Raw genomic sequence first — 24,804 nt, forward strand, 5'->3', positions numbered from 1 at the left:
TTAGTCCCTAAAAACCTCACTTTAATATGTAAAACTTGCGAAAAAACTAAGTCGAGAGAGTTGTCTCTCACCGAATCAACTACGGACTGACACAATGACTAGAAACAGATATGTAAAAAAAAGTGACGAATGCAATACATACAGGCTAAAAATTCTCTTTACTTCCCTATTTCTCTATATCCAGTCTTACCCAATGAATACGGAAAAGGAAAATTTTCACTTTCGCATGGCTATTTTCTCCTTCCTCATATTGGCAGTAGCTTCTCTAAGTGTCACTGTTCCTGTGGAAAACTTACCTGAAAACTTAACCTGTTTGATGTGAAAGCTGTGTAATAATATATGGTGATTTCTGTTTTCTTTATAGTTATAACACTGAAAAGTTAATTAAATACTCTCAAGACAATGGGGTAATTTTACTTGAAAAACATTGTGCTTTGTGTAATTCTGTGTGTAGAGTTCATAAAAACAAGTTCTTATTCTGTTGTGATAAATTGTATTTCACTCGAGGACGCCATAGAAAAAGATGTAATTTTAAAGTCCTATATTCAAGCGCACTAGGTTTCACTGACCGAAGCTAGGAAATAACCAATTAAGTGATAGGTTACATAGGTATTTTAGGTTAGGATAGTGCCCTATGATATTTAAATTGACCTTTTTTTGGACTGCTTTTCATGTTTGAATTCTTGGCTGGCATTTTTCATTTCAAGGTTTTTCTCATTTCTCTGGTACATTCTTGGGTTGCCTCGCTTAAATCCCAATATATTTAACAACTTTTTAAGCGATATTTTACTCATTCTACAGCTTTTCATCAGCTTTGTCTCCCCCACCCAAAACCCCCAGTAGGGTTTTCCTCACTTATGTAGTTAATGTTACTGAAGTACAGATAAAGTGCTGTTTTAGCATTTTAAACTGTTCAACACACAGAAACTGGTGCGCCCCTTTCCTATAGAATTACCTTACATCGGTCTCAGCTTGACACTTGCTAGTTCTTTTAGATACTTTCAATGTGATATCTTTCCTTGCTTTTATGATTAGTATAGTATTGTTTTTGTTTGCTGTTGATTTCGGTGGATTTCAACTATGAAAACTCATAATTTTATTGAGCCCGTTTCTAGCCTAGCCCTCCCTAGTGTGTATGCCTGGGTGTGGATGGCAAGAAGTGTAATAATTAGAGATACAGTGTAGTTATCGATCCTCATAGCCTCTGCAGATGGATTGGTTGCAGAGGATAGGATTACAATTCTGCATTATCTTGTGATTAGTGCAATGGGTGAGATTCCGGGGAGAGAATGTTTTAGGAGTGGTGGTGCCGAGATTCCATCTGAAGGTTACGCCTCCGACGACTCCCTTGGTACCAGGCCCTTCATCCTTGCCTGTATTCCGTGGTGGGTTCCCCCGCTTTGCTCCTTCCTCTGCAAAGGAGGCCACCTCTTCATCCTTTCACCTGATTGATTCATCACGCTGAGAAGATGGAGTGGAGGCTGCTGTTCATGAAGACCTCGGCATGGGGCCTTCGGGTCTTTGAGGGAGTCGATCCCTCAGGGCAACAAGGAGCCCCCTCTATTAACCTGTCTGTTCCTTCTTCAGGTATGATAGATGAGTATCCAATCGGTCTTGCAGCGGCTTGGCATTCTCTAGATCAAGCTGGTATCCATCACTGCAAGTTTTGCTTTTGCACCTGGCTGCCACTGTGATGACTCATGTAATGAAGACCCCCACTACCGCTTCTGTTACTATTTCTTTGTTGCCAGATTCTTGCATTGGTGTTGCCGCCACCTTCCGATGCCACTCCATCGTTGGTGACAGGGACTGCAGTGCATTTTCCAACACATTGAGTCGTGGCAGCTCCTCCTGCATGTGACACCTCTGGAGGTCATCATTGTGTCCACTGTTCCTGATGGCATCCCTACTTTTGCTGAAGTACCTGCAATTAGAGAGCCACCTGCTCTCCTTCGTAATCTCCCGACTGGATAAAGGACTTCACTGCCATCCCAATGAAGGCAACGAAGAGAAAGTTGAGGAGGAGATAATGCAGTGCTGTCATCATTGCCTTCGTCATCTTCTGTTGTCATTGTCTGCTTCCTCCTCCCTCCTTCATCCAAGACCTCGGTTTGGGAAGAAGGTTGCTTCTCTGTCCCCTACAAAATTTCTTGGGTCCTGCCTTCTTCGGAGGAAGCAGAGGGTTCTTGTTGGCTCTCCCTCACCTGAAAGTGCAGGTACCAGTCCGCAGGCCCACATTAGGCCTTCAGAATTGGGAGCCAAGAGAGTGGGTACTTTGGTAACCGCTCCCTCCACTAGTTCAAAGAAGCATGCTTCCGAAACTAGTGCTGTGTCTGGGCCTCGGTCTGACTGAGATGCCTTGAGTGTCTGAGCCTCTGCTGAGACTCACACATCCCGATCTGCAAACGGAGGTTCCTCCCTCCGTACCAGTGAGGGCACAGGGCGAGACAAAGAGAAGAGACACTTAGGTGCTTCGCCTATCCCTGCTGGTACATCAGTCAGTACTCAGCCAGAGGCCAAAACCAGTGCCTAAGTTTATTAAAGGTTATTAAAGGAATATGAACCAATGATATTATGTTTATGACATGTCAATAATACAATACCAACAATAGGTAAATATACCTTAATATCAACATCACAGGAAGAAGGAAATTTAGGTACAGCCATATATGTACATAACAAGGTATGTTATGACAAAGTACCTTTAAACATTGCTGACCTCCAAATATTGGGTATTAAAATTTGAATAAAAAACAAAAATGATATCATTTATAATTTATACAACCAACCAAATAAAAATTACGATATTGATAAACTTGGAGAATTACTTGAAAATGCAAAAGAATCTATATTAATATTAGGGGATTTTAATGCTCACAACCCATTATGGGACTGTAACTGTTCAAACTCAAATAGAACAGGAAGTAAAGTAGAAGAATTTATGGATTCACATGATATGTGCTGTATAAATGATGATGAAGATAATACATATTCAAAAACATATGGAGCATTTTCCTCTGTAGATTTAACTCCATGTTCAACAATTATAGTTGACAGATGGGATTGGAACACAGTCGATGACTTGCACACCAGTGATCATTTCCCAATATTAATTTCCGTTTTACAAAATAATCCAGCAAAACATGTTCCTCACTATAACATTTATAAAGCAGATTGGAAGCGGTATGAAATGCACACTAGAAGTACGTATACCACCATTTGAATGTCTAAAAGACCATGATGAAACTAATAAGTTTCTTGTTGATTTCATTAAAAATGCTGCTGACAAAGCAATACCAAACTCAAAACACCATCCAACAAAGCATAAAGTTCCATGGTGGTCTGATGAACTAACAAAATTAATAAATATAAAACACTCAAGAGGGAGATGATTGGATAATTTGAGTAGAAAGTTCAGTAGAATAAATAAAAACATCACCAATATTAGAAGGTACTTTACAAAAAATGACTTTAGTTGCTAGAAATTGATGCATTAAAGCCTCTATACAACAAAATATGGGCAAAAATTAAAATGGAAGTAATTCAAGGAAGAATAATTTCATGGAGGAAATATGTATCAGAACACTCTAATAATACTCCCATACAAAAATATGGGAAAAATTCAGGAAAATAAATGGTACCTATGCAAAACCACCCAGACATGCCGCATTAAAAAGAATTCTTGATCCAAAAGAAATAAGTAATATAATAGGAGAAACTTACATAGTGATAGAAATTTAGATGACCACTTCTGCACAAAAAAAAGTAATATAGAACTAATAACAATAAATTTCGAAACAATAGAAGACATATATTATAATAGAAAATTTGATATGGAAGAGTTGGAAAATGCTCTCACAAGCAGCAATAAATCTGCTCCTGGAGGTTACAATATTTGTTTTGAGATGATCTGCCACTTAGCACCTCTGGCAAAGTCATATTTATTACAATTTTATAATCATTTATGGCTTAGAAACTTATTTCCTGATGAATGGTGTAAAGCAATAATAATTCCTATCCCCAAACCTTGAAAAGATCCAAGTAATGCAAATAACTACAGACCAATTTCTCTAACAAGTTGCTTATGCAAATGACTAGAAAAAAATTTTGACTCCCACTCAATTCGGGTCACAGTGTAAAAACAAATAACTGTAGCAGTCTTTTTTTGACAATGAAAAGGCTTATGATACTACATGGAGGTACCCTATATTAAAAACTTTACAAAAAAACAACATCCATGGACATTTACCTAGGTTCATCCAAAATTTTTTAACAAAACCTATACATGGATGATTTTGTCATATATTATTCAGCCTCTTGTATTAAACATGCAGGGCACATCATTAATAAAAGTATATATAATAAAAATAGATGAATGGACCTCATCTGTAGGATTGAAGTTATCCATACACAAGACTCAAGCAGTCGTGTTTTATAAAGAGAAAAGATGGATGAATGGTGAAGAAATAGATTTAAAAATCAGAAATCATTGTGTATACTAATTAGACAAACTGCAAAATTTTTAGGTTTAGTGGTTGATACTCACTTAAACTGGAAACCCCACATAACATACTTGAAATCAAAATGTAAAAGAGCATTAAATCTAATTAGAAAATTATCAAACTACTTGGGGAGCTGATAGACAAACCCTTGCATTACTGTATAAAGCAACAGTCCTGTCTATCATTGGTTATGGTAGCGAAACAGAAAAGGTCCACATTATGCAATATACACAGATGCATCTAAACCAGAACATGGGGTGGGATATGCTGCAGTGCCCCAAGAGAAATCATATCAATTCTCTCTACCTGATACAGCTTCAATATTCACAGCGGAGCTTTGCGCAGTTCCCTCAGCTGTAAAAATAATTGAAAGAAATACCACTCAATAATTTTGTGATTTTAGTGACTCAAGAAGTGCCATAGAAGCCATCCAGAGTTATAAACAAAAAAAACAAAAAATAATATTGTACAACAAATTAAATTATTACTGTAGGGATCTAAGGAAATGAAGAGGCTGACAAAGCAGCCAAAGAAGCAAATCAAATGACAAAATCAAGTGTGAATCTCCCTATGAGTAATTATGTAACATACATAAAGATGGCTATTATAAGGAAATGGCAACATATTTGGAATGAAGAATCAGAAAATAATAAATAAAAACAAATAAAATCTGATGTTGAAAAGTGGAGTTCATCATATCAGAGAGAGAGACATGCACAAGTAATACTGACACGTCTCTGTATTGGCCATACCTGTCTGACACATGGACACTCAATGAGCAGCCCATGTGGCTCAGCTCCTGAGTGCGCAGAGTGCAAGGTGGTTATAACTGTCAGACATGTTTTATGCGAATGCCCAAAGTACAAGCAGCAATGACTGTCGACATTTGGAAACAGATCTGTGAAAGAAATCTTGTTTGAATCCTCTGCATTTTCGGTCATGCCTATTTTTAAATTCTTGAAGAAGTGTAAAATTTAGTGAAAATAAAAATAAACCGAAGTTAGAATTTTGAAAATTACGAAAATTATTAGACTAATGAGTTTAAAAAAACTTTTAAATGTTACTTAACTAATTCTGATTTATTTTTTATGAAAGTATGGATACTTGAGTAAATGTATTTGTTGTGTGCATGTGCTCCAGTGTGAGTGTGTGCATTTGTGCAGTTTTAGTTTAATTTTCACTCGTTTGTCATCACACCGAATAAACAATTCAGTTCCAGAGCTTTGCCTCTGGCCTAGACATGATTTCTTCATTTTAATCTAATCCTTCAGGCCAGCCCTATGAGAGCTGAAAGTCAGCTCAGTGGTCTGGTTAAACTACTTTAATAATAAAATAAATAATGTAGAACCTTTTTCCTCTGTCTTTTTCAGTGTTTCAACAAGAAAAATGGAGATGTGTGAGTCTGAGTACCGGTCCTCGGAACGTCCATCGTCTGCTCCTCCTCTGGAGGTCGCATTTCCACCCATTCACCAACTCTTCCTCGAGAACAAGGCTACAAGTGGGCCCCTTCTCCTTCAAATGACCTTCCAGACCCCCTTCCTATTGCTTTTGGGAAGTTGGGAGAGCAGTTAAGGGGATTTACTATCCCTAAGCGGCCTCGAGTGCTTAATGTCAGGCGAGATGCACTCTGGAAGCAAAGGCATCCCATGACTCCTCCTTACGAGTCCAGACCTCCAACCTCTCGAGGTTCTCGATCTCCGAGGGCTCGTTTCCTTGTAGAGAAGTATCATATCTCGCCTATCGAATTCGAATCCAGCCAAGATCCTCCTGACAGGGCTCCCACAGTGCTTGCGGAGAGGACTCCATCTCCCCTCTCTCCTCTAGCTTTGCCAGAAGCATACAGGCGTCCTCCAACTCCACCTTCCCCCTTCTTGCAAGGAGCTATCCGACGGGAGCATAAGGACCTTTGGAAGGCAGCGAAGAATCACCCTCGCGATTCTGAGCCTCCAAGGACTCTGTGGCACGGGGCCTTGGCTCCCATACCTTCTACTGCCCCTCATGAACAACTAGAGACTTGACCAACTAACCTTGATCCTGTGGTTTAGCTGCCTCCATGCCCCTCAGAGGTCAGAAGTATCGAATCGAGGATCGAGGTTCCATATCAAGGTGGGGGTGAATGTGAGAGTATGACTGACCTATTTTCATTTCACCTTTCCCCCTTACTTGGGGCCACAGCATCGAAATCTGTTCTTCGGCACCAATTTCGATACTGATAAGCATTCCATGTCTGACTAGGGGTTGTTCTATAGACACACTGAAGTCAGTCTCTACACTCCTTTCCGAGGGGGGGTTGTGCTGCAACCCAACGAACCCGTTATGATTATATTGCCTGGTTTTGGTTGCCAGAGAGAGTTCTACACTCACGCCTTCGATACCCAGGCCGTCAGCCATCAGGTCGCATTTACCATGGCTTGCGGGGTGAAGGATCCACGATCCCAAGCTATAAGCCTGGGTCCTAGCATCCCGGGTTCCATTCTCAGCCAGCAAGATAGGACTTCCATCCCTACCTTAGGATGAGTCTCCTAAGTAAAGGATGGAAGGTTTGTGTACGGTGTAGGATCAAATGACATTTTTGAAAATAAAATGTATTTTTCCCTAACCATACAAACCTGGAGTCCTTTACTACTTGTATGGTCCTGCCAAACACCCACCCCCTTGATTTAAGGGTCATCATCAAAGTCCTGGCTGTAATCAAAGTGACGACTCAGTGAGCTGGTGGGGAGGCGGTGCTTCCCCACCGCTGGGCAGGTAACTAAAGGCTCAGTAGTTAACTGCCACGGTATATAAAATAATGTATTAGCCGGTAGTTTCAGCTGAGCTGCAATCTATCCTAAGTCAAGGACTCCAGGTTTGTATGGTTAGGGAAAAATATATTTTACTTTCAAAAATGTCATATTTTCTTGCTACAACTCTTTATCAGGTAAGGAACCAACAAACATTTTAATTAATGTTGGGAAAGTTTTTTTCTATTCCTGGTCTATGTATTTTTATGAATCTGAAGTAGAATAATCATGCTTCCCACCTTCCCTTAATGTGGGAATCAGCTATATAATTACTTGGGAAATTGTATAATTAAAAATTACATATTGCAGTACACTCCCTGAACACCTGAATTAGCCCTGGTCACTGACCAGCCCAAACTATATCCCCACAGATTTACCCACCAAATGGGTAATTTTAACTGTCAGTGCTACCAACTCTGCAGGTAAAATCTAGTCAAATGAGTTACCATTGGCAACGCTGCTGCAATTACCGGCCACCTTAGGATTGCCTCCTCAATTGTTTTAGGGCGTGTCCTGCAACCCGTGAACTTTTTTGGTCTTTAGCCCGACTACCACATATATATATATATTTGGCCTTGGAATTATGGATTATGACCCTTGGCATTGTATTACAGCTACGTTCTTGGTTTTTGCTCCAGTTTATTATTGATTTGGACCTTCTCCTGGTATTGACCTAGATCGGACTGGACATGAAATGGACAAGCTACATAAAGAAACTCCGACAACCAATGCCTCTAAGTCTGCCACGCCTTCAGAGCAAGTTGCTGGGGGAAATGTCGGAGCTCATCGGTACTGCTCTACATGCAAGCGGAGGATGAGTACCCTCAGACATGACAGACATTTCCTTATGAATTACTTGTAGGAAGGTTCAGTGCAGCATCAGACATGTGAGGAGTGTAGAGATAGTTCGTCAGATAAAAGCTAGCGTAAGGCAGGTGAAGAAACACAAACAATAGATAAGGAAGTGCTAGAGTCAGAGCTATTTAGAAGACAGATTGTCATCCACCATGTCTAACTTATTCGCTAATTTAATGAATAAGCTAACTAAGAGTACGGATAATGGTAGTAATAGTAGTGTAAGTAATGCTAATTGCTCTTTTTCAGCCTCCTGCCTGTTCCAGAACTAGCCCTAATGGGTGGCGGGGGTCATGGAGACCCGCAAGCTTGGAAGGTAGAATCTGCCAGCCCCCCCGGCGTGGAGCAAGCAGTGTTGGCAGCAGTTTTCCCCCTTCCCTCTCAATGTGTAAGTTCTGAGGCTGATGTAAATTCAGGTCAGATACAGATGAGTAGGGATAATAGGTTATATAGTGTTCAGGAAGTGAAGTGCAGGTTTCTTCGGGTTTGGATTCTGTTGTAGTTTCTAGTGTGACAGTTCGTCTATAGAGTCATCTTTGGCTATATTTCCTTTCGAGTTCTTTGCAACAGAAGGTTTGTAAGTCCTTGGTTGGTCATTCGGAGGCAGTTTCGGGTTTGTCAGTTTCTGAACTAGTTTTTTTCTCTGTTAATAGATTGCATGAATTTCAGCGATTCCATTTGATTTCACTCCTTTTCATATGTTTATACATGGTAGGTTGATAATGAGTTACCTGCGTATGCTCCGTGGACAGGTCGGGCTGAATTAGATTGATCCCACCTCCGTTAAATGTTGTTAATTGGGGTAATTCAGGTGATCAGGGAATATATTGCAATATGAAGTTTTCATAATAAAACCAATATTGTAATACTTACCTGAACACCTGAATGATTCCCACCCTCCTCCCCACTTCAATTTGATAGTGAATGATTCAATTGAGGAGGCAGGCCTATGGTGGCCAGTATTTGCAGCAGCGTTGCCAACGGTAAAACAGGTAACTCATTTGACTAGATTTTACCTGCAGCGTTGGTAGTGCTGACAGGTAAAATTACCCACTTTGTGGGTTAATCTGTGGGGATATAGTTTGGGCTGGTCAGTGACCAGGGCCAATTCAGGTGTTCAGCTAAGTATTACAATACGTATTAATTGTTCATGCCACTTACCTGACAGATATATATATAGCTGTATTTTCTGACGTCCGACAGAAATTTCAAAACTCGCCGCACACGCAGTGGGCGGCCAGGTGGTAGTACCCATTCCCGCCGCTGGGAGGCGGATATCAGGAACCATTCCCATTTTTCTATTCATATTTTTTTCTGTCGCCGGTCGGTAAACATCTGTTTACAGACCTCTGCTCAGGATTTTTTGGAAATTGACTCGCTTTTAAGTATCTGATTGATTTTTTTTTGGTATTGAATTGGATTGTTGAATTGGCATGCGCGATAGTGGACCGTTTTTTGATTTTGGATTGACTTTTCTCTATAAGATATGTCTGGATCAAGTGTTGTGAGTTTCAGAGTGTGTGTGAGGGCTGATTGTAAGGTGAGGCTACCGAAAGCATCGGTAGACCCCCACACAGTATGTATGAGTTGTAGGGGGCTTATTTGTTGATTGATCATCGGTGTAATGAATGTGAGAAATTGACTGATGATGCATGGAGAGTATATGAGTCCTATCGCCTTAAATTGGAGCGCGATAGGATCAGGAGGTCTTCCTCAAGGAGTGGTTCTTCCAAAGGTAAGACTAACATCTCTCCTGCACTAACACCTGTAGTGTTTACAACCCCTAAACCTGTGTTGCCTTCGGGCTCTGATTCTGTGTCGGGAGAAGCGAATGCTCTCTCTATGATTTTGGAGTCTCTTCGCACTCTGGAGAACAAAGTGAAAGCCTTAGAAACTGGCTCGGTGCAAGTGTGTGATCGTGCCCCCAGTGTTGTGGAGGGGGCGTCAGATCGGCCCCATAATGCCTCTAGGCCTAGACCTCTATCAGACTCCCAAGACCAGGGAGGAGGTATGTCGAAAGCCGCAAGATGGGTTACGGGGGCTTCCCACCGATCTGGCGTCCCTTCGGCAGACCATGTAGCAAGACCCAGGCTGCCAAGGACCGTGCACGAGCACGTGTCCTGAAAGAGTGCTTCTCGTCCTCCGAAGCGTCCTCCCCGCGCAAGGGGTGGAGCGCTCGGAGAGACTCTCGTCCGTTAAAGAGGACGTTTCTTGCGGAGGACGCTTCAACGTCCTCTTTCGCCGCTTTCGTCGGAAGACGCTTATGATGTCTTTCCGCCTCAGAAGAGAGGTAGGATTTCCTCCGATGAGGACGCTAGGTTGCGTGCACAGGCGCGTATACCTGAGAAACAGGTAGCTGTACCTGTTTGAGAAGGAACGGAGGCCGTCCCCTCGCCCCTCGTCTTTGCTGCACAGGATCAGTCCTTGCTTATTCCTCTGCTCATTCTTCCCCGACGAAGAACATTCTTTTGTCCCTTCAGGACCAGCTATCCTCGCTTATGGCTCAGAGACTCGCCCAGCAGCAGTCGAGCCTAAGCGAAGGAAAGACCTTAGACTGCCTGTCAAGAGGACTAAGCAGTCTCCTTCGCCTTCTCCGACTTCGTCTCGTTCGCCGATCGCTTCTCCTTCGGCGATTCGCCGATCTCGTTCGTCCGCTAGAAGGACGTTACGTCAGGACGCTTTTGAGGAGGACGCTCTGTACGAGGACGTTCGGCAGGACGTTGGGCAAGACCGCCTCGTCAGGACTTGTCAGGACGCTTCTCAAGGACGCTTTGGCACTCGTCAGGACGCTTGGCAAGACGCTAGCGGACTCGTCAGGACGCTTGGCAAGACGCTAAGCAGGACGTTCGTCAGGAGCTTCGGCAGGACGCTCGCCCAGGTCGCTAGACAGGACGCTCGGCAGGACGCTCACCAGGACGCTAGACAGGACGCTTGGCAGGAAGCTCGCCAGGACGTTCAGACCTCCTTTCAAGATGTTTTTGGGGATTCTGATCAAGAAGTCTTTCCCCCAGACGCTAGTTTACGTGCACAGGCACGTATACCAGCGAAGAAATGTAAGGACGCTTCTCGAGCAGGTGAGACTGCTGCGGAAGGCGCTGAGGACGCTCGTCCTCCTCAGGACGCTCTACCGTCAACGAGCAGTAAGCGTCATAAAGAAGACAGCCGTATTAAGGCTGCATCTATCAAGGATAGGGGTCCTTTGATAAAGCCAAGACCCGCCATTAGGACGCCTTCTCCTGACAGACGGTCTCCTCTTCCGTTTAGAGAAGAAGGAGAGTAAGTAATTCTGCCGAATCGGCTGAAGAGGAACCTGCTACAGCCCCTTCTATCTCGGACTATAAGGTCCTCGTACGACTCTTGCGGTCTTTGTTTGAAGATAAATTTCAGCCCGCAGCTCCCAAGTCCTCTCCCCTTCGCAGTTTTCCTCATCTAAAACTGGGAAAATCCCGGAGTTTGTAGAGATGAAAACTTCTCTATCAACAAAACGTGCTTTCAAAAAGCTCCAGGACTGGATGATACGAAGGAGAGAGCAAGGTAAGACGACCTTCGCATTACCTCCTACTAGACTTAGTGGAAAAGGGGGCATTTGGTATAGAACCAAAGATGAAGTGGGAATTCGTATCCCTTCTTCTGCTCAGGGAGATTTCTCCAGCCTTGTGGATTTGCAGAGGAGGTTGCTTTTACCCTCTGCCAAGGTAACTTGGACCGCGTCGGAGACTGACCATCATTTGAGGGTCTGCTCAGGACGCTGGAAGTCTTCAACTTCCTTGACTGGTGTTTAGGAGTTCTGGATATGCAAGCGAGAAGCCCAGAATCTCTTAGTCTGGGGGAGCTGTCCAACGTGTTAGCATGTATGGACAAAGCCGTCAGGGATGGTTCGGAGGAGCTCGTATCTCACTTTGGAACAGCTTTACTAAAAAAGAGAGCTTTGCTGTGCAATTTCACAGCTCTTCGGTGACGCCAGCTCAGAAAGCGGATTGTTGTTTTGCCCGCCTCTTTCGAACCATCTCTTCCCCCAGACTTTGGTTAAGGATCTGACGAACAGCTTACAAGAGAAGGCTACTCAGGACCTTTTGGCCAGTCTACTAGACGGTCAGCCGTACCTTCAACCTCTTCGGCTGCAGTTCGTCTGCCGAAGAAAGTTAAGCCCTTTCGTGGGGCTCCCCCCTCGGAGCAGCTCCTCGAGGGAGAGGGTTTTATTTTCACGAGAAGCTTCCTTTAAGCCAAAGCCTTCCAAGTGAAAAGCATGTCCTTCAGACACCAGTCGGAGCCAGACTGAAGTATTTTGCGGGAGCGTGGAGAGAGAGAGACACGGACTCTTGGTCCCTCAAGATCGTGGAGCAGGGGTACAGATCCCCTTTTGGAACTTCCTCCTCTTTCTACGACTCCCAGAGACCTTTCTCCATCCTATCAAGGAGAAAAGAAGAAAGAACGTCTTGTTCGATCTTCTTCAACAGATGATCGACAAAAGAGCGGTGGAACAAGTCGCGGACCTGCAGTCTCCAGGTTTTTACAACAGAATCTTCCTGGTACCAAAGCAGTCGTCAGGTGGCGTCCAGTTCTAGATGTGAGCAGGCTCAATCTTTTCGTGGAAAAGATCAAATTCACGATGGAGACGCCTCATTCTGTTCTGGGAGCTTTGAGACCGGCGACTGGATGGTATCCTTAGACTTGCAGGACGCCGTACTTCCACATCCCGATCCACCCTCTTTCAAGAAAGTATCTAAGATTTGTCTTGAACAACAAAGTATGGCAGTTCAGAGCTATGTGCTTCGGACTGACACGGCTCCGATGGTGTTCACAGTGGTGATGAAGAATGTAGCGAGGTGGCTACACTCTTCGGGAATAAGAGTTTCCCTATACCTCGACGACTGGCTGATCAGAGCGTCGTCGAGAGAGAAGTGTCTGAAGGACTTGCAGTTCACTTTAGCCTTAGCGAAGTCCCTGGGACTTCTGGTCAACCTCGAAAAGTCGCATCTGACCCCAACACAGTCCATCGTGTATCTGGGGATTCAAGATGGATTCAGTGGCTTTTCGAGCGTTTTTCCGTCCCAGGAACGTCAGCGGCTAGGCTTAGAAAAGATCTCAGCCTTTCTAATGGAAAGGAGACTTGCTCGGCGAGGGAATGGATGAGTCTGCTGGGGGACCATTTCCTCGCTGGAAAGGTTTGTTTCCTTGGGAAGACTGCACATCAGGCCTCTCCCATTCTTCTTGGCAGACGAGTGGAAGGCCAAAGACGATCTCAATGCAGTATTGAGAATATTCGATTCCTATCAAGAACCATGTAAGATGGTGGTTGGACCCTCAGAAGCTTCAAGAGGGCGTGTCCCTAAGTCCTTTTGAGCCCCGACCTAGTGTTGTTTTTCAGACGCTTCCATCACAGGATGGGGAGCAACACTAGGGGGGAAGGAAGTGTCAGGCTCCTGGAGAGGGGAACAGGTAGCCTGGCATATAAATGTCAAAGAACTGGCAGCAGTCTTTCTGTCCCTGCAGTTCTTCGAGAAGAGTTTGGAAAACAAGATTGTTCAGATAAACTCGGACAATACCACAGCACTCGCTTATTTAAAAAACCAGGGAGGAACACACTCCAGAACGTTGTACTCCCTAGCGAGAGAGATTCTGCTGTGGGCAAAAAGAAAGAAGGTGACTATCCTGACGAGATTCATTGCAGGAGTGCAAAACGTCAGGGCAGACCTCCTCAGTCGTCGAGACCAAGTCCTTCCGACGGAATGGACCTTGCACGAGGACGTTTTCGAGACCTGTGGACGCTGTGGGGACGTCCACTGGTCGACTTATTCGCAACGTCAAGGACAAGAGACTTCCTCTTTACTGCTCCCCGGTCCTGGATCCAGAAGCATCGCGGTAGACGCTTTGCTTTGGAACTGGACGGGCCTAGACCTATATGCCTTCCACCATTCAAGATTCTGGGGGAAGTCATGAGGAAGTTTGCGGGCCTCGGAAGGGACAAGGTTAACCCTGATCGCTCCGATGTGGCCAGCGAGAGAATGGTTCACAGAGGTCATTGTCTTTCCTTGTAGACTTTCCAAGGACATTGCCCTGGAGGAAAGATCTACTCAAACACAGCCTCACTTCGAAAGGTTTCAACCAAAACCTCTCCGCTCTGAGTCTGACTGCGTTCAGACTATCGAAAAGTTGGCCAGAGCGAGAGGTTTTTCGAAGCAGCTGCGAGAGCAATCGCACAGGCGAGACTGCTTCCACAAGAGCTGTTTACCAGTCGAAGTGTGGGCTTCCTTCAGGGCATGGTGTAAAAAGGAGGGAGTTTCCTCTTCCTCGACCTCTGTGAACCAGATAGCTGATTTTCTGCTATTTCTCAGAAATGTGCAGAAATTAGCGGTCCCTACCATCAAGGGATACAAAAGCATGTTGTCAGCGGTTTTTAGGCACAGAGGCCTAGACCTGTCTGACAACAAGGATATTCATGACCTTTTGAAGTCTTTCGAGACCTCGAAGGGTTCCTCAAATGAGACCTCCATCATGGAATCTGGATGTAGTCCTGAAATTCCCTTATGTCGAACACTTTCGAACCGCTTCAGACAGCGTCCTCTTCGAAACCTGACAAGGAAGGCTCTTTTCCTAACTTCTCTTGCGACGGCTAAGAGAGTTAGTGAAATTCAAGCGTTTAGCAAGTTAATGGGCTTCAAAGGGGACAATGCTGTCTGCTCGTTGAACCCATCTTTCTGGCGAAGAATGAAAATCCTTCGAACCCTTGGCCGAAGACTTTCGAGATCAAGGTATGTCAAGTCTGGTGGGCCAAGAACAGCAGAGAGTCCTTTGCCCGGTAAGGGCTCTCAAGTTCTACGTGCATAGAACTAAAGAGGTAAGAGGTCCCTCAGGTAACCTCTGGTGCTCTGTGAAGAGACCAGAGTTACCTTTATCGAAGAATGCTGTGGCTTTCTTTCTAAGGGACACCATTCGGGAGGCTCATTCATCTTTCCAGAAGACTGATTTGAGCCTCTTCCGAGTAAAAGCGCACGAAGTACGAGCCGTCGCTACCTCTCTTGCCTTCCAAAAGAACATGTCAATCAAGGACATCCTTGATTGCACCTTTTGGAGGAGCAACTCCGTCTTCGCTCACATTACCCTAAGGGATGTGAGAACGATCTATGACGATTGTAATGCACTGGGGCCCGGGGCCATACGTTTCTGCGGACACAGTATTGGGGTCCGGAAGTAGCTCTTTCCCTATTCCTTAGTTAGGTTTAAGTTAGGTTGTTGTGTTTTTAGGTTGTGGTGAGTTATGTGAAGATCTCCCATCATTTAGTTAGTGTTAAGGGGTTTTGTGTATAGTTGGTCAGGTGGTGGTCAGTTGCTTCGTTGCCCTCATTTGTATGGCCTCGATGATCTTGTCACGCTGAGGTCTCGCACCGTTGACAGATCATCCAGAGCGCACCAGCACTACAGGTCTCCACCTGGCTGGCAACTCTGTGATTAAGCAAAAGCAGCCTTACGTGACAGTAATCACATAGTCTACTTTGCAAACAGGTAAGGAACCAAGATGTATATCATCTACTTAATTTAAGTTTCCCAAAAAAAATCCTATTCTGTCTCTTCCACCATCCGAAGGTGGGATTCAGTATAAACGTATATATATGTCAGGTAAGTGGCATGAACCAAAATGTTTTGGTTATAACAATGTCTTTGTTTAATACTTACCTGGCCGAATCTAGATAATTAAAAGTGCCCACCCTCCTCCCCTCAGGAGACAGAGCAATTAATAAAAAATAGAATAGAAAATGGGAAGGTTCCTGATATTCCGCCTCCCAGCGGCGGGAATGGGTACTACCACCTGGCCGCCCACACGGTGTGCCGCGAGTTTTGATTTCTGTCGACGTCAGAAAATAAAGCTATATATATATTCACCAGGAAGTAGAAACAAACTTAAATTGTATAATAACAATAACATTTTTATTGTGGAAAACTTCATTTCTGAGTGATGTAGAATTTGCTGTGCTTCAATGATTGAACACATATTACTTGATTGGTGGGTCGTTTGTTGTTTGGTTGAAGATTTATGAATGTGAATGGTACAGCAGCTTAAAGATTTGAAAAACAAATACAGTGGTCCCCTGTATTTGTGGGGGATGCGTACCAGGACCCCCCCCCCCCCCCCCCCAGTAATATAGTTGTAATCCCTATAAAAATGCTGAAAACAGCCTATTTTGTTAGTTAAAACTCAAGAAAACCCCACTAAAAATGTTTATACTTATTTTTTTTAATAGTTTTATCACAAAAAGTGCATTTTATGATGAAATTGATTAAAAAAACCAGGAATTTGTGGATATTTCTCAGAAAAATACTGCGAATATGCGAATTTTCCGCAAATAATGCGGAAAAATGTTCCCGGGAGAAATCCGCGAATTTGGAGAACGTGAATACGGGAGGTCCACCGTATACTCCATTGCCCTTGTAGGACTTGTGGTTTATGAGAATTTCTGACACGGACAAATTTTTTGCCATAAACCTCACTCCTAGACTTTCTGAGAACTGGAAGGCCCGAGCCTTCTGGCATCACCTCTTCCATAGGGAAAAGGTGTATGGTGCAAAAATGTATACATATTTATATATGCATAAATGTGTAGAACTTTCTTTGTCTATTTCTAAATATGGGAAACCTTTTGATTTGCATAAGCATAGTATTTGTACTTAATCCTTAAATGAACTTAGAGGTGTGTTTGAATACTACTGTAGTATGGTTTTAATTGATATCTACAAGATTATCTTAATAATTTGTTTGGATAAGTATACTGTATTTTTGCGTAATTTTGCAAATGGACTTGATAATGTGTGTTTAAATATATGATAGTTGTTCATTTGTATCTACAAGTGGTGATCCTAATACCATTTGTATTTTTCTATTTTCAGGATTAATGTAACAAACTCCAGCCAGTGTGTTACCTATTCGAGTGCTTGGTTACATAAGAAGGCAGTTAATTTGAAAGTGACTGAATATAACGGAAATTTATGTTGTAACCCATTTCATGATTCTGATGACAATTTATGACAGCATCTCAATAGTCTGTGTGTTTATTACCCTTCACAGTGATACCATTGTGATGACAACCAGTAATAAATATGCCAGTTCTCAAGCAATAACCGCTGGATGTTCAGTATCTGAGGAAAGACGTCAAAAAAGTAAGTTAGTACATAATGTTTTTTTTATTGATTTTAATGAGCGCTGGTCTGTTCCTGTGCAAATTCAAACCTTCATTCTTTAAGTTGGATTTAGGTTCAAGTGTGATCTGGAAACAACTATTGAAATTAATTGATAAGGTAGTTAACCAATGACAAGTAGGAGGAACCCTGCTCACCTGCAGGTCTGCACTCCACTTTGCTAAATTGAGATGATTCTCAGGCCCTTCTGCCCGACTTTGCCAACCAAAGTTTTGGATGAATAATCATGAATATTACTTTTCGTTTTTGCTTTTTTGACTGTGTTTGTATTATGTAATCTCTCGACTATCCGCAGTACTCTAGCAAATGCCCTGTCTGATAAGGTGAAAATTTGGATCAGGTTAAATAAAATTTTGCGGGAGTAAAACGACAGTTTCTTATCTTTATTCCTGCTACCTTGTCAATCCTGCAGGATAATAAACCTAAATATGTTTGTAAACAATAACTATCACACTTTAAACTAAAATCTTTATACAATTAGCTAGCTTTTTCCCCATTTGTTTGTACACAAATACGTACCTTCATTCTTTACATAAGATTTTGCTCACAAACATCACCTGGAATGGTCCTTTAACTGTCAGACAAGGTCATTAACTACCGATGGGTAGGGCAAAGCCCTGCCCACCTGTCATTCAGTACTACACTTTGCTTCTGGCCACTGTTATGTGAAGACATATCTGTGCTGTCTGCCTTACTTGTCATTTTCTTTTGAACTATCTTGCTTGAAATATATTATTGTTGTTTTTGAGTTTTTTGCATGATGCAAACCCGTCAATCACTTTGGAGAGGAAGCCTCAACTGTTCAGGTGCTGTCCATGGGAGGGCAGGCCATGTATGTAATAAGTTCCTCTCCTCAGCAGAAATAGACCCACTTATATGCTATGTGCCTCATGCCAAAAGTGTGAGTGCTATTAAGGTAGTCTTATGTTCAGAGTGCCATGTCTGGCTGTCTGAACAGTGGGTGAAGTTTGCCTGGAAGAAGAAGAGAGAGAAGGTGTCCCCAGTATCATAGGAGTGCAATACCTTACTTGTGACCACAAAGGTTCTCTTTGGTACCTTTCTCCCACCTGCTCTTCCTCCCAACCCATGACTTGGGACCATGTTGACATGGTAAGGGGCCCCCCAGATGCTGAAGCCTTGCCGAGGATGGGGGGGCTTAGGGTTCAGCAGCTGGGCCCTGATGACTGGTGGGAACTACTTTCTCGCTGGGCCTTGGTGCCCAGCTGTTGATCCAACTAAATAATTCAGCTCTTTTTCTTTTTACTAAAACTTTTCATCCTTCTGCCTTCTCCCCTATAAGTCCCATAGATCATCGTATAATTTGGATTAATTGTTGTGGATTTTTCCACCTTTGTAAAATTTATTAGACATGAAAATAGGAAAAGATATCATAGCTGGGACTGGGTTTATATCCAAAACTAAATAGTGGGAACTGTGGTAGGATCATCAACTGCCCGATAATGTCCGGACCTGAGAGATCAGGCGGAACTATTCTTTAGAGCTGGACCACAGATTCCAGGGGGGTCTGGTTCTGGGTTAGGACTCTCGGCATTCAATCCGGTTTGCCCTTAACATGATTGGGGTGGGGATGATTGTATTCTTGTAATACTCTCAGTCCTATCAAGCGGGTTTGGCCTACACTTGAGCCACTCTAATCATGTTATGCCATCCCCAATGGGGTAGGGTAGGGATGCGGACATTTGGGATTCGGTTCTCACTTGTGCCATTGGTGGCGGAATAAACTCCAAGAAAGGCTGATGATATTTTTTAAGGTTTTCAAGTTTAAATTTTTTTTTTTTTTTTTTTTTTTTTTTTTTTTTATTATATCCCCCTCTAATCTTTATGAAAAACAAATAAATATAAGGATTCGAGTACCCCTGGACCTTTTGATGCTTTGGCGCAGATGACGACTATGGACAAGGACCTTGGACCACCCCAGAAATTTCAATTAATCAAGAGCACGATGGTAGCTCTACAAAACATCGTGTTGGAAAACTATCTAATGTGAAAAACTTGCGAGTGCTACATGTCGTGGGCATACCACTGCAGTGCGACTATGACATTTTGACAACCTTCCGTTCCTTTGGAACTATAATTGAAATAAGGATGAATTTCCTTGAAGTCACATCAAAATGGGAAGCATGGATTACTTTTGATAAATATGAAGATGCCATTAAGGCTAGTAGTAATATCAATACAGTAACAAAAAAAATCAGTGTATTATAGAGGGAGCTTTGACCGATAAAGTACCCAAAAATTTAGATAGCTATGTACCATCTGAATGGGTTCAAAGATATACTCAGAAACAGAGGGTAATAATCCATCCAGAACTCCCAAACCTCCTATGTGGCTAGTTGCAACAGTGAAGGAGGAAACTTACATTATTATAAGTTCTGCAGGTATCTCCAGAAAAAAAGGTGGGAGGAATAAAATAGTGGAGATATATCTAGATTTGGAAAAACGTACAGTGCTAATACATGCTAAATAAAAAACGCAAGCACAAATGCTATCTGCAATGAATCCTTCTGGGCATGATATGATGAAAGAAATCAGACCCCACCTGAATTTTTAGTTATGGCCGAGGTGTCATTTTTGACAAAGATTTGTATGAGTTCACAGAAAGTGAGATCCTTGAAATGAGCCCATTGACAGTTTGGAAAGTAAAAAAGACACCCATTGCTAATATGATAATTTTGACCTTTGAAGACTTAACGTTCCATCCCATGTAATCATTGAAAATTAAAGAGTGCGAATAAGACCCTTCCTCCCGAAACCTATTCAGTGTTTCAACTGTTTCAAGTTTGGTCATTCATCAAAAGTATGTAGGAACGCAAAAGTTTGCATAAATTGCTCTGCCCCTGACCATGGTATTAGTTCTGAAACACCAAATTGTTGTAATTGTCAGCTGAACCATAAGCTGAACCATAAGCTGAACTATCAGCAATAAATAAGGCTAATGCTGAACACATTAGCATAGGATATGCCAAACAACATTGGGCCAATCAAAGAGCTATGCAAGAGCTCTAAACCCACTACCCCTTACTACCACAAGGGGTCCTGTGGGAGCACCTTCTCCTGCAGTAGGTGCATCAACTCCTGTGGTAGAGGCCCGGGTATCTGGGTTGGGTGCTCAGTCACTGGAAGCAAGAGCACACACCACCAAAGCAAAGCAAGCTGCCTGTGGTTGAAAAAGAGTCTCCTCCAGATGAAGAGGCTCTCCCATCATCTCTTCCATCTCCTACTTTTAATGTAGTAAATCTATCACAGGCAGAATCTCTGCCTGATCTAATGGAATCAAAAAAGACAGTTAAGGAACCCCAAGAGAGGAAGGACTCCTTCAGGTTCTCCCCCTTATACTCCAAATAAGCATGCTTCGATATTTTAACAGCTACAGTGTGCTTTCCTCAAGTGAAGCAAGTATATCAATGGAAACCACAACCACCAAGTTATAGAGGTTGCACAGATTACAACGGTAGATGCTGCATCACCCTCCTCCTAAAGAAAATCAAACTAGGAGAAATAAAGAGCACAGGGTTAGTCATAAAAAACCGTCTATTTCCAGACCACCTAGAGGAAAAAAGAAAGGCTTCCAAATCGGATTTGTAATGGCTTCATTCAACATCCTACAATGGAACTGTAAAGGATTGCGTTCTCGTGCTGAAAATCTTAAGGTCCTCCTAAGAGAAACTAATCCTGGAGTAATTTGCCTGCAGGAAAGTCAATTAGGTCCAGAGAAGTTCAATCCGGACTTAATTATGAGATCTTCACGTCCACCCCTCCAGCGGGTGATAGAGCACATGGAGGAGCAGCTATTATCGTGAGCAAATCACTGGAATGTTTGCCTGTAGCCTTCAGTACAAATTTACAGGCTGTTGCTCTTAAGATCACATTAGACAAGCAGATTACTGTGTGTTCCATCTACCTGCCTCCTAGAATCAAACTTCACAATGCTGATATCCAATCATTAATTGATCAACTGCCACAGCCATTTTATTCTTGGTGATTTTAATGCCCATAATCCGTTATGGGGAGGGCATACTTCAGATAATGAAGGTAAAATTATAGAAGACATTATTAATAATAATGATATTGTGCTTTTAAATGATGGTACTATGACTTATCATAATATATATTTTAATTCTTACTCTGCTATTGATCTGAGTATATGTTCGTCTGCAATAGCTTTAGATTTTATTTGGTCAGTAAATGAATTTTTAAATGGCAGTGATCACTATCCCATTCTTTTAAAGTTTACCAGAAATGTCCCGACAGAAATGCCACAGAAATGGAAGCCATTGGAAGCTGATTGGGATAAGTATAAAAAGGATATCCATCTAGATAAACCATTTGAATCCTTTAACAACCATATTGAAGCATATGAGTATTGGACAAACTGTATTAGCCAGTGCAGAAGCCTCTATTCCAAAACCTACTGGAAAGCCAAGGAGACCAACAGTTCCATGGTGGGACAAAAAGTGTGCCACCTTAAGAATAATTACTAGAAGATGCTACAAGAAATACAAATCAAGTGGCACATCCACCTCTAAAAGAATATATCAGTGAGCCATGGCAAAACAACGCCGATACTTCCGTCGTGCCAAGAAAGACTCTTGGATTTATTATATAAATGGAATTAACTCTAAAACACCATCGATGTTTGTATGGAAAAAGGTACGAAAACTAGCAGGGAAGTTTGTGCCACCCAAAACTCCCTCTTTGAGAGTAGGAAATAACCTCATTACAAACCCCAATTCAGATGTAGCTGAATCATCGGGTCAATATTTCTCCAACATTTCTAGCCCAAAAAACTATTCTAGTGAATTCCAAAGAATCAGGAACACTCAGGTCAATCTGAATCTATCTGGTGATAACCGGGAGGTATACAATGCAAGATTCTCTCTTCAAGAACTACATGAAGCACTCTCTTCAACAGATGACACTTCTGGTGAAGATACTATTTTATATATAATGCTTAGGAAGCTACCTGAAGAGGCCAAACGCTACCTTCTTAAGATCATTAATAAGATTTGGGAGACTGGAGTTATGCCGAGATCCTGGAAAATTTCCATCAAATCCCCGTTCAAAAACCAAATAAAGATCCCCAACAAAGTTCAAGTTATAGACCTATAGCACTAACAAGCTGTGTTTGCAAGTTAATGGAAAAAATGATAAATTATCGCTTGGTATGGCACTTAGAATCAAATAAGCTTCTCTCTCCTTTCCAATTTGGGTTTCGTAAAAATAAATCTACCCTCGAACCCACTTATGAGACTCTCCAACCAAATTCAGCAGGGTTTTGTCAATCAGTGTCAGACAATAGGGGTCTTCTTTGATTTAGAGAAAGCTTATGACACTACTTGGCGTAATGGAATTCTAAAACAACTACAGAAAATGGGTATTAAGGGCAACTTAATTCGGTTCATTCATTCCTTCCTATCCGAGAGATTAATAAAAGTGAGAGTAGGGAACTTTCTGTCGTCCCCCTTTAACAAGAGGAAGGTGTTCCACAAGGAAGTGTTCTCAGTGTGACCCTCTTTGCTGTCGCCATAAATAGCATCTTGGATGAAGTTCCAAGCCCAGTTCGAGCTTCATTGTTTGTGGATGATTTGGCCATTTATTGCACTGTCTACGATCTATATCTGCATGCGATATCTACAGAAAGCTATTGATTCTGTCTCCAAATGGCCGGGCCAGGCTAAATGCTTTTAAAAAATTTTCAGCCATTAAGATGTGTTGCTATCCGCTTTTCAAGGAGCAGGCGTAAAGAGGTTATACCTAATTTAAAACTCGAGGGATCTATTTTACCATATGCTGCCGATGTCAAAATTTTTGGGAATGACTTTTGACTCAAAACTCAAAACACCTGGACCAAACATATTGATAACCTTAAATGTAAAATTAAGGCATCTTTTAATCTTTTGAAAGTAGTCTCTGGATATGAGTGGGGAGCTGACAAGAAATGTTTATTAAGACTTTATGATGCACTTTGTAGATCAAAGCTAGATTATGGGTGTCAGATTTATTCTTCAGCGTGCAAAAGCAAACTTAACGACGATAATATTGTCCATAACATGGGATTACGAATTTGCTCTGGTGCATTCCGAACATCTCCTGTTGAGAGTCTGTATGTAGATACCCATCAACTGCCACTTGACTTACGACGGGAGGAACTGGGTCTGCGCTACATAATGCGCGTAAAAAGCAGTTCCGAAAATCCTTCCAATAAGGTAATTCGCCAACTTGACAACAGGAAATTTAAACCAAGGTCATCTGTCCCCTTCCAGATAAGGCTACATCAAGAAGTGAATAATGATACTCTAAAAAATCAGAATGTTTCTCAGTTAGTTGCCTCCAGATTCCCCCATGGCTTATCCCTAAAGCAAAGTTTGTAACAAAACTATGGTCAAGAAGAACCTTTCTGATAAAATGGCAAAGAGTTTATTCTTAGAACATGATGTAACTCATGATGGTGCGTATAAGATTTATACAGACGGTTCCAAGTCAAGAGAGGGAGTTGGGCTAGCCGTAACAGAAGACACTTGTGAGCTGCAAAACTACCAAATTCGGCTACAGTATATACAGCAGAACTTTCTGCCATTAATAGAGCATTAGCTATTGTTCGTCGTACCGAGAAGAAGAAATTTGTTATATATTCGGATTCTAAAAGTGTTTTGGAGAGTCTTAATATTTGTAATACATCACATCCTTTGATTCTCCAAGCTCAAGAGTGGCTGTTTCGAATTTCTTGCAAACACAAAGCTGTTTCGTTCTGCTGGGTTCCTGCCCATGTAGGGATCAAAGGTAATGAAAAAGCTGATAGAGCAGCAAAAAGAGTATGTAATAAAAGATCACTGGATATCCATGAAGTTCCATACATTGATATGAAGTCTCCTATTCGAAGCTATATCCGCCACAAATGGCAGGAGCGATGGTCCTCAAACCTCCTTGCCAGAAACAAGAAGCTGAAAGCAATCAGACTAATTTGAATTTTTGGCAGTCTTCGTTTCATAGAGACAGGACCGAAATTGTTTTAACGAGACTTCGTATTGGCCATTCCCGATTGACACACAGCTTTATACTTGAAGGAAGTGGAGGCTCCAGTCTGTGGTCGCTGTGACTTGCCTGTTGACAGTTGAGCATATTCTGGTTTGTTGCCCAGTGTATGGTGCTGCCCATAGGAAATTCGGACTTTTCAGGGAAACAACTTTCTTATATTTTAGGAGATGATGTTGATATCAATAATCTTGTAAAGTTCTTAAAAGAGATTGATATTTACTATAAAATTTGACTTATTTTAATAATATTCAATTTTATTGTAGTGTCTTACCAAACAATTATAGAGCCGTGATTCCACGAGCGGCAGGATACTAAATTCAAATTTAGGGCGCGTCGGCGTCGCCAAACTGGTGGTGATGACGTCATCTCCCTCCACTCGCGGGAGAACCAGGTACAACTGCCCAGTGAATCCAATT

General features: G+C 42.3%; 1 long non-coding RNA gene across 3 annotated transcripts in view; it reads left to right on the plus strand.

Annotated features, from left to right (window-relative positions):
• LOC135207233 (uncharacterized) overlaps positions 1 to 24,804 on the plus strand; it is a 617,900-nt gene that overhangs the window by 1,670 nt on the left and 591,426 nt on the right. For all 3 annotated transcript variants that reach the window (XR_010312936.1, XR_010312937.1, XR_010312935.1), the window contains exon 2: positions 17,024 to 17,293. This is a non-coding gene — a long non-coding RNA (uncharacterized LOC135207233). The remainder of the gene's footprint in view (positions 1 to 17,023; positions 17,294 to 24,804) is intronic.

The sequence above is a fragment of the Macrobrachium nipponense genome, chromosome 32 (assembly GCF_015104395.2).
Source record: "Macrobrachium nipponense isolate FS-2020 chromosome 32, ASM1510439v2, whole genome shotgun sequence".
In the NCBI taxonomy this organism is placed as follows: Eukaryota; Metazoa; Arthropoda; class Malacostraca; order Decapoda; family Palaemonidae; genus Macrobrachium; species Macrobrachium nipponense.